This window comes from Coenobita brevimanus, chromosome 57 (assembly GCF_032717465.1).
Source record: "Coenobita brevimanus isolate Jiangsu-jjx chromosome 57, ASM3271746v2, whole genome shotgun sequence".
Lineage (NCBI taxonomy): Eukaryota > Metazoa > Arthropoda > Malacostraca > Decapoda > Coenobitidae > Coenobita > Coenobita brevimanus.
The window spans coordinates 22,796,500-22,817,627 of record NC_137010.1 but is presented as its reverse complement, the minus strand read 5'-3'; the positions used below and the strand labels follow the sequence as shown (position 1 = coordinate 22,817,627).

At 44.8% G+C, this 21,128-nt stretch overlaps 1 protein-coding gene and 1 non-coding gene across 2 annotated transcripts in view; both read right to left on the bottom strand.

The window, feature by feature from the left end:
• The window catches only part of LOC145402117 (uncharacterized), a 45,345-nt gene that overhangs the window by 9,447 nt on the left and 14,770 nt on the right, over positions 1–21,128 (bottom strand). The gene's annotated exons all lie outside the window — the stretch shown is intronic.
• Positions 16,721–16,839, bottom strand: LOC145402498 (5S ribosomal RNA). The gene has a single exon (XR_013897793.1). It is a non-coding gene; the product is annotated as a 5S ribosomal RNA (ribosomal RNA).

The following is a 21,128-nucleotide window of genomic DNA, read 5'->3' as shown; positions in this document are numbered from 1 at the left end:
CCTAGGCGTAAGAATTTAGCTCTTGTGTGAGTGGGTGAGTGCGATCTCTTTATTTGATTCTGAAGTGTAACGTTAAATTTATTTTTGTAATCAATAAATTTAACAGTTCTTTTTCTTGAGCTTAATGTAATGTAAATTCTTGTTTCATTTCTCCACAATTAAGCTTATTTTCCATTTAGCTCCTAGCTTGCATAAACATTTGCCATTCATAACTGGTACTTAGGCCAGTCTTGTGTATTAAGTTTAAAATCCGTTGTGCCTCCTAGGAGTTAAGCATCAGCAAGAGCCTGATATTATTATTAGTATTAGTTATTTATTGTCAGGGGTGAAGTAACTTTCTCCAGAGGCTAACAGTACTAGTAATCAGCATTTGTGAGTAATTAGTCTCTGCTGTGTACTGTTGAGAAAGTTTATAAATTCTCGTTCTGAGAAAATCGGCAAAGTAAGCCAGAGTAAAGAATCATTGCTTGATGTAACAAGACAATCATTGTCCTTGCTCGTCAATATTATAGAATATTATTATCATTTAAATATTATTTAGCATTTATTTTAAAAACCCCGTGACAATGTTATGTGTGAAAATGTATATATATTTTTGTGTACAGTCATTACTCGTTTTATGACGTTTCGGTTTACAGTATTTCGCTACAACAATAATAGAAAAGTTCCAACCCAAAATTCGATTTACAATAAGTTTCCCGCTATTAGGATTTTGCCATCTAGTGCCAGGCACACACAAGGTGACCATCGCTTGTCTCGGACAAGATGGCAGCCCCGGCGTGCAGGTATTGTTATGGTTCAGGTCCCACCACCCCTTCAAAGCCCTGTGTTTTCAACTTGTTCATGTGTGCCCCTCTTTTATTATCACCTCTCAGCCAAACATCGTACTCCTATATCTCCTGAGGTTTTCAACATTTCCACAGTGAACCCAGACACACCTGCTGCCTTCCCCACCAGCATCCTACCTATGCCTTGGTCACAGTAGCTGCATCAATCAAAGGCCAAAAGCCAAACAGTGTAACTGCTGGCTCCAAACCTTCCCTGTAACAGTCAAACTCCTCATTCAACAACCGATAGTAGTGCTCTCTCCAGGCGTCTTTAATTTCCCCACTAATCACCACTACCTATCCTTCATCATTCTTCACACACTGCTCACCTGTGATATCCCTATTCTCCCTCTTCATCTGATTTGCCACTTTAAATATCATATTCTTCCTTTCCCCACTATTTAGGTTATCAAGTACAAGTCTCTGAGGTTTAGACTTTGCTCTGTAAACCACTCTTCAAGACCTACACATGGCAGCAAAGTATTCCTCTCTGCTACCACCCTTTCTCCACTCCCAGAAAAGCCTTCTATTCTTAACTGCAGCTTCTACTTCCTCATCCCACCACCAAGTTACAGTATTCTTGGGGGAGCCCATCCATCCACACACTGAGTCAGTAACTCAAGAGGTTGCTCTTGAGGGCTCTGGGCTGTTCGTTAACATTTTTATCGATGTCTCCCTGTTCAGCCACTGCTCTATTCATCTTGCTGTAGAAGGCATCCCTTACTGTTTGGCTTTTCAACTTCCATATTTTCCTCCTAGGTGCATATGTCCTCTTTTTCATCACTTGCTCTTTAAGCACCATGTTACATCGCTCCCTATAACTTACATCCTTCACTAACCTCCTATCAGCACTCCTGACAATGACATAGTCTATCTGGCTGCTATTTTCCTCAGACTCATATGTAATCAGCCAACTCTTTCTTTTCCTAAAATGTGTGTTGCACACAATCATGTTCACTGCCTCCCCAAACTAAAGTATCCCCTCCCCTTCCTCATTTCTTGTACCAGATGCACATCCCCCACATACTCATTCATATAAGTGAGCTGCTTCACCTACATGACCATTTAAGTCTCCTCCCAAAAATACAATCTCATCCTCCCCCATACCACTTACTAAACACACTGGGTCATCCCAGAATCTATCCTTCTCTACCTCATTCACGCCTGCCTCTGGATCATACGCTGATATAAATGCAAACGTAATCCAACCGAGCAAAATTTTCACCATTATTATCCTATCACTGATTCTCACCACATTCATGACATATTCCACCCATTTCTCCCCAACCAACACACCCACACCACCATATCCATCTGCCCTACCCTGCCAAAACAACTTGTAATGTGCATCCCTCCCGGCAATCATTCTGGTTGATCCTCCTCCTTCTGGCTGATCCTCCTCTATACCTGATTTACTGCACACATCCCACATCCACCCACCTCCTACTAAATGCCTCGACTAATTCCCCTGCTCTACCCCTCAAACTTCCCACATTCCATGATGCCAGTCTGAACCCACTGGGTGATTTAGTTTCCTCAGGCTTGCTTAGATCTTTCTTTCTTGTCATAATTTGGCAAGAATAAATAATGAGGAGAATCATACCACAGGCTCCACCCACCCTCACAGTCACAGGCCTAGGCATGGGATCTTGGACTCACAGCCAACCAGCCGTAACCAATGACTGTGGCAGTGGCCTTGGGGCGTCCTGCCAGGACAGCTACAGGGACACCGTCCAAGCATGCCTTGGCACTTTAACCGCTCTGCCATTATACACCTACTAATAGGGCAGCCTCCTGGGGTGATACTTCCAGGCTCGGGCCCCTCTCTATTGGATGGAAGCGTCAGCCTGGGAATCGCAATGCCCTGTACCGTCTAGCACAGGTTGAACCCCAACCCATCCCAGCACCAGAATCTATGCTGGCAGGGCCCTCATCACGACTCACCACAATAGGTCTGCCACCAAGTAGCGGGGGCAAAAGTTTTCTGGCCACACGCCCTTGTTGGCATCGACCCCTGTACAGTACGTAGTGGGATACATTGTGTGATATGTAAAGCACATGTAGAGTAGTGCATGAGACAGTTAGGTGAAAGTGTCTGGAAGAGTATGTTGGTCTAGTTTCCATATAAGTGTCACACTGAAAAGGCCAGAAAAGGGGGATGGTCCAGTAGATAGTGCAATGGGTGCACCAGCTCTCCCTATCACCAGCATTCCCATTCCCCTTCGAAGTACCACTCTGATCGGCTGGTGCTACAGTCTACCCCCTTAACACACATATTTTGGCTCCGAAGCAATCAACTGTTAGAGGACTCGGCACTATCATATTCCTGTTTCGATTATCCGGATGGCCATTACCCGGATGCTGTGATCTGGCTGTTCGAAACCATTATTCGTACATTTTTTTCATAATATCAGGACAAAATGCATGTGTCCATGTGAAATTATGGAAGCATGAACACATTTGCGCCTGGCTGAACGGGAATAGCCCAGTGGCACCGCCCCGTCTGGCTGGATAGTTCACTCAGCGTCCGCTTTTTGGGAGTACCACTCTGATCAGCTGGTGCTACAGTCTACCTTCTTAACCCCTCCCATCCAGCAGAAGTCACGAGTCCTCCCCACAGACATGCATTCCCGACAGAAATCAATATTTAAACCTTCATATCTCTGTTAATACTTAACAAATTATAACAAACAAAGTCTCACATTACTCATCAATCCTTCAACTTTAAGCTGATGGCATCAGATGGTCCGTGAAGTGCGTGTAGGGAGAGTGAGTGAGTGGGGAATGAGGGAAATTTTCGTTATTTTTTTGCTGGTGTCTGTATGGGCACTTGGAATGTGAGAGAAGTGAATGATGAAGTGAAAGAGAGGGAGATTGTTCAGGTGCTTGAGGATGCAAGAGTGGATATATGTGGATTGACTGAAACTAAATGAAAAGGTGAAAGGGTGAGAGAGTGGGAATATGGTTTAGGTATATCTGCAGGAGTTAATGAGAATGAGAGGGCAAGAAAGGGAGTATGTCTGATGATATGCAAGAAGTGGAAGGAGAATATAAGAGAGTATGGAACAGTGGGTGCAAGGATTGTATGGGTGAGGATGAAAGTAGGTATACAAGCGTGGCAACTGTATGTGCGTACGAGCCGACAAAGGACCGAGTGGCAAGAGTGAAAGATGAGTTTTGGGCAAGCGTAGAGCATGTATGGACAAACTTGAGAGGAGCGAGAGAGTGTTTTTGATTGGAGACATGAATGACAAAGTTGGGAATGTACGAGTGGATGGAGTGGTTGGTCAGTGGGGTGTGCCAGCTGAAGTAGATGGGAATGGTAGTGCTTTGGTGGACATCTGTGCTGGTAAGGGGATGGCAATAGCTAACACCTACTTTCAGCATAACATGATCCACAGGTATACATGAAGAGTAATGAGGAGAATAGATGGTGAATTTGTTGAACGAAAGGCAATGATAGACTACGTGTGTGTGGATGAGCGAATGAGAAAACGAGTGTTGGATGCAAGAATGTGGAGAGGGTGGGGGAATGGAGTTTCAGACCATCACTTAGTGATGGCCAAGGTAAAGCTGCAGAGGAAATAGTTGAAGAGACGAAGGGGAAGACAGGAGGAAACAGCTCCTGTGAGAAGAGTGGAGAAGTTGCATGATAGTGAGAAAATGGCAGAATATAAGAGCATAGTAGAAGATAGATTGAGAACGTATGAGTTAAAGCAGATGGAAGGGGTGGAAGACGTATGTAAGATATTCACGGAAGAGATAGGCGCAGCGTGAGAGGTGGTTTGTGGAGTGAGGAGGAGATGCAGGGGTGTGCAAGGGACAGCATGGTGGAATGATGAGGTGAAACGAGCTGTGGAACAAAAGAAGGCATATAGTGAAAGGCTAGTGAGTAGAGGTAGGGGAGAAGATGAGAGAGAGAAGAGAGAGGTATATGTGAGCACGAGAAGGGAAATGAAAAGACTGGTGAAGGAGAGTAAGAAGAAAATGGATGAAAAATTTGGAAGGAATCTGAGTGTGAATGGAGGGAGAGTAAGAAATTGTTTTGGAAGGAGGTAAAGAAAATAAGGTAGTGTGAAAGGGGAAATAGCAGGGGAGTGAAAAATAGGAATAATAGATTGTTGGTGGACAAGAGAGAGAAATTGAGGAGATGGAAGGAGCACTTTGAGGATTTGTTGAATGTAGAGAGTGAGAGCAGTGCGAGTATAAGTGGTTGGGGAATGGCTGGGAGAAGAAGAGATGAGTGGAGGGAGAAAGAGATCAGTAGGGCGGAGGTAGTGGAAGCAATGAATAAGATCAAGATGGGAAAGGCCCCAGGAATTGATGGAGTGTGTGGTGAAATGCTGAGGTATGGGGGTGAGATTGTTGTGGAGTGGATATGGAAGTTGTGTAGATTGGCTTGGGAAAAGGGAAGGGTTCCAGAGGGCTGGAAATCAGGTATAATTGTTCCTTTATACGAAGGAAAAGAGGAGAGAGAAGTACAGTATGTGGTAACCATAGGGGTATTTGCCTTCTTAGTGTGACTGGAAAAATATATGGTAAAATACTCATTGATAGGGTTAGGCATATGACAGAGGAGCTAGTTGGAGAAGAACAAGGGGGATTTAGGAAGGGAAAAGGGTGTGTAGATCAGATATTTGTTCCAACATGTTTAGTGGAGAAGTATCTCGAGAAGGGAAAGAAAGTGTATGCTGCCTTCATGGACTTGGAGAAAGCTTATGACAGAACAGATAGGCAAAGTATGTGGAAGGTATTAAGAATATATGGAGTGGAGGGGAAATTGCCGAGTGCTGTGAAGAGTATGTACGAAGGAGCTAGGACTACGATGCGAGTGGATGGTGAGCTGAGTGAGTTCTTTGATCTCAATGTGGGACTGAAACAGGGTTGTGTGATGTCTCCATGGCTGTTTAATATCTACATGGATGGGGTTGTAAAGGAGGTGCAAGGTAGGGCAGTGGATGCGGGGGTGGCTCTAATGAATGAGAGTGAGATTTGAAAGACTCCGGTGTTGCTGTTTGCTGATGATACAGTATGGTTGAGTGAAGATGAATGGGAGTTGCAAAGTTTGGTGAATGAATTTGGGACAGTGTGTAGAAAGAGGAATCTGAAAGTTAAAGTCCACAAGAGTAAAGTTATGGTGTTTGAGAGGAATGAAGTCATAGTGTACAGTGAGGTTGGATGGTGAAGATACGGAGAATGTGAGTGCATTCAAGTACTTAGGTAGTGTGATGAGTAAGGATGGAACGTTGGGGGATGAAGTGCGTGAAAGGGTACAGCAGGGAAGGAAGGTTGTTGGTTCACTGAAAGCAGTGATGAGAAATAGGGAGGTGAGTATGGAAGTTAAGACGTCACTGCATGATAGTATTGTAATCCCTACCCTGACGTATGGAAGCGAGGCATGGACCTTGCAAGAGGGGAACAAGTCAAGAGAGAGAGCAGTGGTAATGAGTTACTTGAGAGGAGCATGTGGAGTGACATGGAGGGACAGGTTGACGAAAGAAGTGAAGGAACGTTGTGGGGTGGATGTGGATGTGTTGAGATGATTAGGAGAAATACACTGAGATGGTTTGGACATGTGGAGTGAATGGAGAATGAAAGACTGACTAAGAGGGTGTATGTAGGTGAACTGGAGGAAGGGAGAGGATGAGGTGGAGGGATGGAGTTGAGAGGTATATGAGGGAGGGGGGAGTGAGTTGGGGAGAGGGTAGTCAAATGGTGGGTGAAAGAGTGACTTGGAGGCGTTTTGTCTGCGGCCACCCTTTGCGGGATTAGGGCGTCGGGCTATAGACAGACAGTTAGACTGTATGCGTGGCAGAGGTTCCGTGACACAACAAAGGCTTACACCAGCCCACCACAATGATAACACTTCGATGACACTTCCAGGACACCAAAATCCACTACAAACACTGTTTCCGTGAATATTTTTCCATAATCAGTCATACTGGGTACATGAAGGCCAGTCGCAGTAGCAATGACCTTGAACTCAAGCTGCTAGTCTCTTTCCGCATTACGGACAGACACTCGCACTCTCTCTCTCACACACTCTCTCTCTCACGGTGATGAAAGATATAAAAGTGGAGGTGCAGGAAGTGTATAAATTACTGGAAACTCAAGATGTAAGGAAAGCCCCAGGACCTGATGGAATTTCTAATTGGGTACTGAAGGAATGCAGAGAACAACTGGCGGATAAAATTCACAGCTTAATTGTATGCTCACTGGAAGAGGGGAAAGTGCCAAAAGAATGGAAGAGGGCAAATGTGGTACCAATTTACAAGGGAGGAAACAGGGAAGAACCCCTGAATTATAGACCAGTGTCTCTAACCAGCATGGTCGCAAAATTGTGTGAGAGAATCCTGAAAGACAGATGGATAAAATATCTGGAAGAGATGAATATTTTGGCTGAATGTCAGTTTGGATTCAGAAGTGGAAGGTCATGTGTTTCAAACTTGTTGAGCTTTTACTCAAGAGCGATTGATGTGGTACAGGAGAGAGATGGTTGGGTGGATTGTGTGTACTTAGACTTAGAGAAGGCCTTTGACAAGGTACCTCATAAGAGACTAATGTGGAAACTAGAATATATAGGAGGACTAAAGGGGAAACTTCTGGAATGGATGAGAGACTTTTTGAGAGACAGACAAATGAGGACAGTAATAAAGGAAAAGATGTCTGGATGGAGGGAAGTAACAAGTGGAGTCCCTCAGGGCTCGGTGTTGGCGCCAGTAATGTTCCTGATTTATGTAAATGATATGGTAGATGGAGTGAACAGTTATGCGAGTCTGTTTGCTGATGATGTAAAGATCTTGAGGAAGATAGAGGTTGAGGAGGATTGTAAAATACTGCAGGAGGATTTGGATAGGATACACAATTGGAGCCGGACGTGGGAAATGAAATTTAATGTAAAGAAATGTAAAATATTGGAAATGGGTAAAAGTACCAAGAGACCATCACTGAATTATTTTTTGGGTAATGAATTAATCACAAAAAGGAGAGAAGAGAAAGATTTGGGAGTGCTGGTCCAAGATAGTTTGTCACCAGAAAAGCACATTAACAAGATAGTTGGAGAGACTTATAAGCTCTTGACTAACATAAGAGTAGCATTTCATTATATGGATGAGGAAATGATGAAAAAATTGATAGTGGCCATGATCCGCCCCAGGTTAGAATATGCAGCGGTAGTGTGGTCCCCACACAAAAAGAAAGATATAAACAAGATTGAGAGAATACAAAGAACAGCAACCAAGATGGTCCCCAGTCTGACAGACCTGTCATACAGAGAGAGGCTGGAAAAACTGGATTTGCCTTCGTTAGAGGAAAGGAGAAAGAGGGGAGACATGATTGCGGTGTTCAGGACCATGGTGGGAGTAGATAAAATTGACAAAGAAGATCTGTTTGTATGGGATAAGAGAGCAACAAGAGGACATGGAATGAAATTGAAAAAGTCAAGCTGTTTGAAGGATATCAAGAAATATAGCTTTCCTTACAGAAGTATAGACTTATGGAATAGCCTGGACAAAGAGATCGTCCAGTCTAAAAACATAAACGAGTTTAAAGTTAAATTCGACTTATTGAGAAACAGCGACGGAAACCCACGAGCATAGTACATTCCGTGTATATCACAATTAGGTATATTCTTAAATATTTGGAACGACTTAGACAAAGAGGTGGTGCATGAGAAAAACATTCATGTGTGTAAAGATAGACTTGATAAATGTGGATATGGAGACAGGACAACACGAGCATTGCTCAATTCCTGTATACTACAAATAGGTAAATACAAATAGGTAAATACACATGGAAATGTATGTTTGGCTAGTGTTGTTGCTAGATTCTGGCATTGCTGAGCGAGTAGAAGTCTGGGTATCACAACTGCTAGAAATAATACCATTACTACTAGAAGTACAACTACTACTACTAATACTACAACTACCACTACGACAAGTACTACTACCACTACCACAACTACTACTATTACAACTACTACTACATTTACAACACATACTACAAGTACTACTACCACTACCACAACTACTACTATTACAACTACTACTACATCTACAACACATACTACCACTACTACTACATGTACTACTACTACAAAAAAAAAAAAAAAAAAAAAAAAAAAAACTGAACCAAGTACCAATAGTCAATAACCAGAAATACTTGCCACCATGACTTTCTATTTCTTTTGAGTTATACTTTTTCATCATAAGAAATATGTATAAACAAAAGTTTTTTAAATAAAATAAGGCTGCCTCCATTTTTCACATAAATATACGCAGAGCAGTGAAATAATTTTTTCTATTTCCACAAAAAACAACATACCGGTATGTACAAAACTAACTTATACATAATACCCAGACTCCTTACACTCGGTCTTTGAGTGGAAATCAAAGAAACATTCAGTGCACAGTGCAAACTCACATTCAGAGTTGCTGTGGTCAGCGCGATGAATTGGTGCAAACACAGCAACAATGGAAGGCTTTCTTGCCTGTAGGTGTGCAAGGTAGTATTACCATGAAATGCCTGCTGAGGCAGTCCCTGCACTGCAGGCAGTCAGGCAGTTGCTGAACACCGTGCCTCCATTTCACGGAAGGATGTACCTGTCCATACCTCTCCAGAAGGCCGAAAATTACATCCTTCTCGAACTGCCTGAGGGATGTGCTGGTCTGTGTAACCTCCTTGTGCAGAATGAAGGCATTCAGTACACAGATATCCAGTACGTGTAGGAATACCTTCTTATACCACTTACAACACCTCCTCAGACAATCGACTGCGCCGATCTGCATATATGATTTATCAACGAGTTGCATGTTCACGTGATAGTCGATAACAGCATCAGGCTTGAAGACTGGCTGCCTCATTCTCCTAACGACCTTGCCTGTGTAAATCAACTTACCTTCATGGACCGTGGAGAGGACATTCACCATTCTCTTATCGTGTCAGTGAATTGCTAGGAGTTTACCTGTTTTCAAGGTCCTGCACTCTCCCTTAACGGTGCCTAGGGGAAAGGATGGCAAATGCTTCCTCTTTGCAAGACCTGGTGCTGTGTAATAATTATCAGTGTCAAGGATATGGTTGCCACTGAAGTACCTGTCCATTAGCTTCTTGACAAATGAGCCAGAGAAACCACAGGGATCGTCCTTCGACAACACCGCATCACTCGCTGTATACACAGTGAAATCCAGCACATACCCAATCTTGCAATCGCACAATACAAAGAACTTTATTCTGCAATGATGTCTCTTTGAGGGAATGTACTGAATGAAGGCAAGACGTCCCCTGAACAAAACAAGCAACTCATCGATAACAACCGCTAGGAGTTTACCTGTTTTCAAGGTCCTGCACTCTCCCTTAACGGTGCCTAGGGGAAAGGATGGCAAATGCTTCCTCTTTGCAAGACCTGGTGCTGTGTAATAATTATCAGTGTCAAGGATATGGTTGCCACTGAAGTACCTGTCCATTAGCTTCTTGACAAATGAGCCAGAGAAACCACAGGGATCGTCCTTCGACAACACCGCATCACTCGCTGTATACACAGTGAAATCCAGCACGTACCCAATCTTGCAATCGCACAATACAAAGAACTTTATTCTGCAATGATGTCTCTTTGAGGGAATGTACTGAATGAAGGCAAGACGTCCCCTGAACAAAACAAGCAACTCATCGATAACAACCTTTTGGAATGGCCTGAAAAAAGATCGAATTTTTTCCTTCATCATCTCCAGAATCAAGCGAATTTTCCACAGCCTATCATTCGGATGTGGGCCCATATTTGTGGAAAAATGTAGGTACCTCAGGACGTCTAAATATCTGTCACGTAGCATATACTCACTGAATACTGGCATTGCAGCAATATCATCCATGAGCCAATAATCATGTATATTATGTTTTCTATCATGAGGTATCAACATTGTCAATGCTAGCCAGACATACATTTCACAAACACTCATCGCACTCCATTCTTTCATTTTCGCACTCTCTCTCAGGTGCGAGGTCTCAGACCAATTGCAGCAGAAATCCCTGAAACTGTTCACTTCTTTCACAATAAACTCCACCACTGCTATAGTGAAAAAAGCAAGGAAGAAGTCCACAGCAGAAGAAGCTCTGTTACAGGGAAATTCTGGCTGCACACCTGCGTTTGCGTCATCAAACGCAGATACCTCAGGCTGAAACCCCGTCCCTTCCTCCCAGACAAAAGTTTCTAACTTACCAGCACTCGGTTCCTGTCTTATCTGCCATGCACATGGCCTGCCCCATGCCCTGCAACGGCCCCTAGCGTGACGGTGTGGTGGCGAGTCCACCGACTCACCGCTAGATGAGGCAGGTGATGATGCTGGTGATGGTGATCGTGGTGGTGATGGCGCTGGTGAAAGGTGTCGGTAGGCACGTGCCTGCCGGCGTGCACCTGCACCAACATAACCTGATGTGCTAGGTTGTGGTGATAAGGCACGTGGTGAGGCAGGCCGCCATGGCAGGCCATGTGGTGAGGCATGTGGAGAGGCATGTAATGATGCAGGCTGGTGTGGTGAGGCATGTGGTGATGCATGTAGTGATGCAGGCTGTGTGGGTGAAGGTGGTGAAGATGCTGCATGGGTGGAAATTTCCACCCTAGGCCGCTCTGGTGTCGGACGGATCACCCTGCGGCGTTTCCTCTTCCCGCCACCCCTCTACCTCCTCCTTTCCTTCACTCCCTACCTCCCCCGCCACTTTCTCCACTGAGCGTATATCACCCTCTGCATGATCATCAAATATATCCGACCCTTCATCATCAGAAAAGGCTGATGCGCGTGCAGACGGAAAATATCGGCGCACAGTGGAGAATTCATAGTCACTCTCCTCCTCCGATGCGTACTTTTCCACACTCAGCATCGCAATATCACCTTCCTCGAAGAAGAAGTCACTTTCCCCACTCACAATCAGCACTAATGGTACATCTAACTCCCTCCCTATTGCACTATCACTTAGGCCTTTCCTCCTAGGGCCTTTTGACTTCATTGGTGTTGAAGTCGGTGGGCGCAGACGGTCACCCGAGGGTCCAGACACAGGAATACGTATTTGCATAGGTCTATCCATCACAGAGATAGGCAGGCAACTGAAGCGTGACTGGGATGTGTGCGGGAGAGTTGCCAGCCAGTGCAGATGGTGAAAATAACCAGCTGAATATTCAAACAATGGCGCAAATTATTAGATCAAGTATACATGACCCCTGGATGGCCCTGGGAGGACCTGTATACATGTCATCTGGACGGGATGGGTTAACATACATATTTCAGCTCTGAAGCAATAAACTGTTCAGAGGACTGGACACTATTATATTACTGTCTGCATGCAGTAATCTCTCGATTATCCGGATGGCCATTACCCAGATGTTGCGTCTGGCTGTTCGAAACCATTATTCGTACATTGTTTCGTAATATTCAGACAAAATGCATGCGTCCAGATGGAAATTATGGCCATACAAACATTTTCGCATCCGCCTGAGTGGGAATAGCCCGGTGGCACCGCCCCGTCTGGCTGAATAGTTTACTCAGCGTCTGGTAGCGACCCCGTCAAATGTTTCCAGTTCCTGCCCAGCAGTAAACAGCTCCTCTCAGACAGTTGTTATCGTGATGCACATGGTGGTTTTTGTGGTTGTTCTCTACCTGCTTAACCCCTTCTTTACTGAAAAAGTGTTTTGATGTACCCCCGTACATCACCTGCAAACACCCATGAGACACCAGAACTGCTACCGTGGTATGCAGGTACACCCTCAAATGAATGGCAGCTTATGGGCCTTAGGGTAGCCCGGTAAGGCTGTTTCTGAGAACCTCGTGTTAGCAACAGCTCTGTGTTTTGACAACAACGACTGTGACGAAGTTCTGACGAATTCTGACATCATAAGATACATCATGAATGAGTTGCGGTGGCACCAATGGCTTGCTCACTCATCTGTGATGTAACCTCTTTTAGACCAATCATTATTTTATTTATATTTTCTACTACAGATATCGTACTATATTTTCTGCTGACATACGGCAAAATTTACACCCCTTGGCCTGCCTGAGAGAATGACCACAGAGGGTGTACAGGATATTTTTCTCTCGTGGCGTCTGGCGGATTCCGATAGTGACAAGTTTATTCCTCATGAGGATACTTATTTAGATGTATCAGAGGATGATGCAGCAGTGTCTGATGTGTCAGTAGATGTATGTGATCCTGAAAATAATTGCGAGGTTGATGTGAGTGAGGAGGAGGAGGAAATTAGTAGCGAGCTTAGTGACACCGCACTCTCTGCAACAAGTGGGTCAAGGTCGCCATCACCATCACGTGTGTCCACACACTTCATGCACAGCTTACGAGGTAAATAAATAAGCCATCCATCTGTGCAGGACATTTTTTTTTTTCAAGCCACTTTGTACAGTAGTTACCTGGGTAACAGTACTTCAGCATAAGATATGTAAACTTATATACTGTAATGATTTATTTTATAATCCTTTTTTATTACCAACATCATGCTGGGTGTATGTGATCATCAGTATACAAACAAATCACTAAGAGTCAATAGTTTCGACGTGGCTAGAAGTATACACTACCCCTCACACTACAGGAGGGGGAGCTGTCAGGTCGGTATGGGGGGTAAACATAATGTTTACATTGGGGGGAGGGGTTGGTAAAGAAGGGGTTAAGGCCTTGCTATTCTTTGCATGCCTCTTCCTAGGGTGTGTGACAATGGCACTTCCACCAGGGAAATGGAAGAGGGTAGTGCCGACTTTTTAGAAGCCAAAGATCCTGGGTAGGAATGGTGTAGGATGGTCGAACTGTGAGTATTGACATTAATTTTATTCTAGCTTACTGTTCTGTACCATGATTTTACTCCATTTTACCATTATGTTCTGTGCCCACTGCATTTTTTCTTGCATAGCTGTTTTTTTTCATATTTTCATGTCACTGCATGGTATGGCCCTGCAGTGCTGACTGCCCGTCTGTGGTTGATGGGTTTGTTTGACCAATCACAATGGTAATTGCCTGGCTGTGGTTTACAAGTCTGCTTGACCAGATTGAGTAGTGTTAAACAACAGGAACATGTGTTGTATGATGAACCGTAGTGACCTTTTGCACTGGCTTTCAAAGTTAGGTTATGTACAAATGGGGGCAAGGAGAGAAGTCCATTACCCGGAATGCCTTTGGCTCTATTACATCGGGTAATCGAGGGATTACTGTACATTGATCCCTTGGTTATCACATATAACTGGTACCAGCAGGGCACATGATAATGGAATTGCATGATAATGGATACCCAGAACCAACGGGAGTTATCCTAAATGGTTCCATACCCCCCGAGTGCGAGCCCAAATTTTCCCTTTTATGACAATTTAGACTCGCTAAATACATACATGTTAGGGTATGCACCAGAAACACACATAGGCATAGTCAGATTAATAGGATGTGGTGACACAGGCACATGGAAGAAACATGTACCACAGAGAAACCTGAGATGGACTTGGGGTAGGGTTCCAAGAATAAGGGGTGGGAAGTTGGTGGTCTCCACCACCTGGGATTACCTCCTCGAGTAGGGCCTCTTCTCTGAATCCCTCAAAGACATTAGAAACCACAGACACTGAATCTTCACTGTTGGCAGAAACAGGCTCAAGAATGCAATAACAATGCTTTTAAGCTGAAAAATACGCTATAATGGCAGGGGTGCAGATTTTCATCTCACAGTGACAGTGAAAGCTGCTTTAACCAAGGAATCACTGTATATCAATCAATTTTTGTCACTTCAGTGCTAAAATGTATTAACCCGTCCCGTCCCGACCGATTTCCCACCTCCAATACCCCCCAATCCCGAGCTATTTTGGAACTTTTTTTTTTTTTTTTTGGCTAAAACCTCCGCTTTTAAGAAACAAAGGAAATTCGCCAAGAAAGGGCTTGCCGGGGTCCATAAGTGGTCAGAACAGGTGAGGCACCCCGCGTCAGGTATCGTACTCTGTCACTGACATGTCAGGCTCTCATGTTTTCTATGGTAGGTAATTTTGGGAGAAACAACAAAGAACACATCTACATTTATTGATCTGGAACTAATGAACAATCACAACAACAATATAATGGTTTTCAATTATATATATAGGAAAAATAAGCACTGTTCCATCGCGCAAGCACAGCGAGTTTGGTCATATTGGTTACAAGCTAGTTGCTAAGTTTCTTGTTTCAGTAAACATATCATTTTTTCTACTTGCATAATACTGTTTCAATGACATTTTACCATTTTTGACTTTATGTAAATGTTTTCAGCTGTTTACATTCATTACGATGATATTTAGCAAAACTACTGCCACATCTGCTTACTCAGCACACTCGCTATGACTCTTCTCTCAACATACATTATATTTTTTTTACTTTCATATTATTGTTTTTATGACATTGTACCATTTTTCAATCAACGTACTGGTAAATGTTTGAGAGGAATGAAGTCACAGAGTGTGCAGTGAGGTTGGATGGTGAGGATATGGAGAATGTGAGTGCATTCAAGTACTTGGGTAGTGTGATGAGTAAGGATGGAACTTTGGGGGATGAAGTACGTGAAAGGGTACAGCAGGGGAGAAAGGTTGTTGGTACACTGAAAGCAGTGATGAGAAATAGGGAGGTGAGTATGGAAGTTAAGAAGTCACTGCATGATGGTATTGTGATCCCTACCCTGACGTATGGAAGCGAGGCGTGGACATTGCAAGAGGGGAACAGGTCAAGAGTGAGAGCAGTGGAAATGAGTTACTTGAGAGGAGCATGTGGAGTGACGTGGAGGGACAGGTTGACGAATGAAGGAGTGAAGGAACGTTGTGGGGTAGATGTGGATGTGGTTGAAAAGATTAGGAGAAATACACTGAGGTGGTTTGGACATGTGGAGAGAATGGAGAATGAAAGACTGACTAAGAGGGTGTATGTAGGTGAGGTGGAGGGAGGGAGAGGGAGGGGTAGACCGAGGATGAGGTGGAGGGATGGAGTTGAGAGGTATATGAGGGAGGGGGGGGGTGAGTTGGGGGGAGGGGAGTCAAATGGTGGGTGACAGAGTGACTTGGAGGCGTTTTGTCTGCGGCCACCCTTTGCGGGATTAGGGCGTCGGGCTATAGATAGATAGATAGACATTCCTTACGAGGGTATTTAGCAAAATCAAACTATCTATCTATTGCCGGACGCCTCAATCCCGTTTGGGGTGGCCACAAACAAATCGCCTCCAAGTCGCCCTGTCCCCCGCCATTTCACTGCCCTGCTCCCAACTCACACCCCCCTCTCTCATATACCTCTCCACCCCATCCCTCCATCTCATCCTCGGCCTCCCCCTCCCTCTTCCCCCCTCCACCTCACTCACATACACTCTCTTCGTCAGTCTTTCACCCTCCATCCTCTCCACAAGGCCAAACCACCTCAGCGCATATTCACGTAGCAAGCACACTCGCTATCACTCGTGTTTCAACTTATACTTTATTTCTTCACTTCCAATATGCTTCCCCACTTACATTACACCCGTTTCCACCTTATACAACTATTTACATATTTATGGGCCTTATTTATTTCACTGAGTGTCTGAATATCGCATCTATATACCCTCGCTAGGAAATTTTCGACTTAAATTATATTTATGCACTTACATAATAATTTTCCACTTACATTACACACGTTTCCACTTTATACAACTACTGTATTTACATATTTGCGGGCCTTATTTATTCCACTGAGCGTCAGAATATCGCATCTATATACACTTGCTAGAAATGTTTCGACTTAGAATATATTTATCCATTATTTTCCATCCATTGCCAGACGCCATGTATCCCAAACGGGGTGGTCAAGGGCTTAGAGTTAATTGTTTTACAGGGAGGGGCACTAATCCTCCACCAACCCCACTTAACACGTAGGGATGCCAACAGCATCTGGTGTTCCCAGGCGGTCACCCATCCAAGTACTAACCAGACCCAACGTTGCTTAACTTCGCTGATCGGACGGGAAGCGGTGTACTCAGCGTGGCATGGCCGTTGGCTAATATATTTATGCACTTGCATAATAATTTTCCACTTACATTACACCCGTTTCCACTTTTATACAACTATTTACATATTTACGGGCCTTATAATTACACTGAGCATCTGTATGTCGCATTTCTTCCTGAGCATGAGCGTCATATCGCATTCACACCATATCAGAACTGCATCAAGGTGTGATATTCACTGAAACAAGGGTGCATGCAGAGAACCACGTTACACTCAACGCACTCATAGCGGGTGTCTTTTCTCTGAGTGGTGGGTCTCGCACGGGAATTACCACACACGACACCTGCGTTGGGGCCTAGGTCTATTTGGCTGGGGAGATATAGGAGTGGGAAAATGGCGGGCGGATAATCTCAGGGGAGTTTGGGCAGTAGGGGCAGTGCGTGTGTGTTGTTGGGGCCTCTCAACCGCATACCTGGCAAAAATCTCACGTGTAAGCTCCCTCACAAACCCCTCAAAGGTTTCCTGCACTCCTGTTGTCATGGTGTGCAGGTGGTGGCAATTGAGGGCAGTTATATCTAGCAGGTGAAAGAAGAGCTTCTTGTACCACTTCATCATGGTCCTGGCACACTCGACAGTGGATATCATGGAGTCTGACTGGTCCACCAGGCGCATGTTGATGTTATAATCAAGCACACACTCAGGTTTCCAGATGTGGCACCTCCTCTTGCTGCGGTAATCCACGGACTCGGTACAATGCCTCAATGGGCGGTGAACCGTGAACAAGAGCCTGACTTCTCTGTTGTGGTTCCACACTGTAGCTAGGATGTTGTTAGCCTGGAAGAAGACCACCTAATTTTTTTCTGTTTTCCACCCCACCTTGACCATGCGACGCCAGTTCACCTTGACGGTACCACAGAGTCCCGTGTCATGCAGGTGTAGATAACAAGCGAGAAGAGGGCTAGTGTGACAGTTATCCAGGTAAAGGACGTAACCACGAAGAAGGTAGTCTTCAATCGTTGTCTTTACCACTGCTCCGGACAGTCCAATACTCCGATCTTCTATTATGTCTGTCTGTGCACCGCTGTACAAGACTGGCTTGCACAAAACCAGTCCTACAGTCACACATAACAAAGATCTTGAACCCAAAACGGTGCCTTTTGCTGGGTATGTACTGCCGAAAGGAAATATTGCCTCTCCACAACACGAGACTCTCGTCTATGACAAGGTCTCTATAGGGATAAAATGAGGAACGGAATGTTTGCCGCAGGTGATCAAAAACCAACCTAATTCACCTCATCTTATCAGTGTCATCTGCACTGGCAGGATCATCAGCATCGTAAAAGTGGAGGCGGCTAAGAATTTGCTGAAACCGATTACGGCTTGTTATCTTGCCAAATATTGGTGTCTGCATGATAGGGTCCCTTGTCCAGTATGCCAGAATTCTGTTTTTACATACAGTACCCATCAAAAGTACCAGGGGAAAAAATAAAAACATTTCTGCGAGGGAAACAGGGTAATCATAAATGATCGAATGCCTGCTCCTTGTGCCCAGCTGTTCACTTTAACGGCGCTGGCTGCTAAAACAGTTGGTTTGTTTCACTATCTGCTCCACAAAAACCCTCACCGAAGAACAGGTGGAAAAAATCCAGCCTGGTGGAACAACGGTGAATCCCTGGAGCCGCGCAGCCAGTGTGCCCCTGCTCAGTGAAGGGGTGAATGCCTACCTACCTACCTACTGCCAGACGCCATAATCCCGTAAGGGGTGGCCATTTGACTTTGAGTTAGTTGTTTTACGGGGAGGGGCACTAACCCTCCACCAACCCACTTGTTGACACGTAGGGAGCACTTATGGTTTGGTTATATGGTTACCACCCAGTGCTGTAAATGGTTTCTTGGCTTACAGGAAACCATTTGGCTTGTCACTCAATGTAAAGCCACCTGTAAAGGAAAGAAAAGCAACAAGAAGTGACAGGAAAGACAGGAGAAACAGGAAGAGAGGAGGGCAGGCACAGAAAAAGAATGATAAAGGCTAAGGAAGAAGTAGGCAGCACTACATCAAGTGAGTGGATGATGGTTGCCACCACCTACCACAAAAGGGGTGAATGATGGGAGAAAAATCACTGCCATCTTCTCAATTCCAAATCACATTACCCTTGCCCCCATCGTCCCCTTCGTCAGGGTAGGGAGGAGATGCTGGTGGGGGAGGTTGTGGAGGAGGAGTGTGGAGGGCTTCCCCACTTGCACTCCTCTTCCCTCGGCATTTACCCTTCCCCTTTCCCTTACTCTTACGACCTTGGGGAACATCAGGGGGCTGTGGGGAGGAAGTCCGGGAATATTGGGGAGCATAAGACTTCCTGGAGAGTGGCTCCTCCTCACCTCCCCGCTCCATCACCACATCACGTGATTCACCGCGCAGCCTCACTGCCCCACGTGATATGCTCCGCCGCCTCACACCACCATGGGAGAACGATGACTCACTCCCGCCACTCTCAGTTTCAATGCTCGCCCCTACACTTTCCATTTCACACCCCACTCCCTCCACGCCAATTCCGTCCTCCCCAAACAAAACACTAGGCCCACACCTGCTAGTACAACGTGCTGTGCGCTTGGGGCTGTGAGGCATGATAATCTTGCGGCCATACCACGTGGCAGCACGTCCCACGGCTCCATCCTCGTCCTCGATTTCGGGCTTCACATCACGTAGGGGCTACCGAGAGGTTGTTGCACAATGTTTTGGTGCAGGCTGGCCCTCTGTAGCGGAACGATAGGTCATGTAGCGCCGCTTCCTCGGGGACGGGACCTCCTCATCACTGCTGCTACTTTCCTCCTCCTCCTCTGGTTGGACATAATCCTTGTCCCCCACCTTGTCATCAAGGGGCGAATCACTATTGCCTGTGAAGGCGTCCAGGGCAGCTTGAATTTCCTCCTCCGAGAGACCTCTGGGCGCCATGTCTGACCTGGGTCACTGCTAACAGGTGAGTGATTGAGCCGAGGGTCAGCGCAGGTCGCCGAGTGTCCCTGCCTGGTGGCAGGTAGGGGAAGGTCTCCCAACCCTACGTACCCAAAATCAAGCGCGAGATTTGAAATTTGTGCAAATTATGAACCTTGCAATTGCGCAACGTACCAGTACGTAGACAGGACTGGCAGTGACATAACGTTGCGACGTAGTCATACGTCGACGGGACGCCTCAAGTTAACTGTCATTCAGAATTATAATGCACAAGTTATGCTGAGGATAATCATCAGCTGATGTAGGCAAAACTTTGAACTGGGAATACACAATCCCTACGTTCACAAGGTGATCAGCTGATTGGTAATAATACATTACTGTTCACATATTGCACTCAATTTGCCACTTTAAAACTAAGAAAATATGCCCATTATCAGTCAGAACTGTAATGCACAAACCATGTAGAGGGTAATTATGGCATCTTTTATTTGGGGTGATGACTGTTTTGGTAGTGTGCTACATATTCCCATCAATCATAATATTTCTTACTATGAACACTGTTATGCCAAGAACTGGCCGATCACATAACAAATAAAAAAGGAAGTCAAAAGTTGAAGATTGTCAAAGTCAAATATCTTATAACGTAGCATATCATATACCACTAGGTGCCTACACAATAAGCGAGTTGACACTGCATGTAAATGATGTGGAATAAAGTGGCTGATTAATTGGAGGATAGAAGCATGTGTGTGGATAGTATGGTCAAAATAAAAGAATGAAAAAGGTAGGTTAGCTGGCTGTTGTTATTACCCCAGTGTACAACATCCTTCTTTCAGGTGTTAGGTAGGGAGCTTAGGGCTGTTTGCATTACTTAACAGCAGAGCTGCCTGGTTATACTGGTGCCACCACACGAAGGCATACTTTCCAGCACCAACTGAGTAGTGAAAATGGTATATGTGAGTGAACATGAAGATATAAATACGTTTGGAAAGCCAAAAAATGGCTGAATATGGTAAAGGAATGTGTGAGAAAATGAGGCACTGAAGTTGAGGGAACACAAGGAATGACACAGGATCAGAATGAAGGGATGAAGTACAGTATGAATCGAGATAGAAATGGCATCTTTGTAGCTGTAATCAACAGAATTACTCTATTCCGTGAGTATCTATGAAGTGCATCTAAAAAAGAATGAAAGAAAACATATACTGGTGCGAATGGTTTTCTACCTCCAGCTGGGCAAATATTTCAAAGGCTTCAATCAAGTGCACATGATCATGTGGCCTTTTTCACTGGGCAAGTGAAAGTTCTCTTACTTTTGAGCTTTCTTTTTTCCTACTTCTGGATATTACTTACCTCATCATTCAATGGGATGCAGGATTATGATGATAT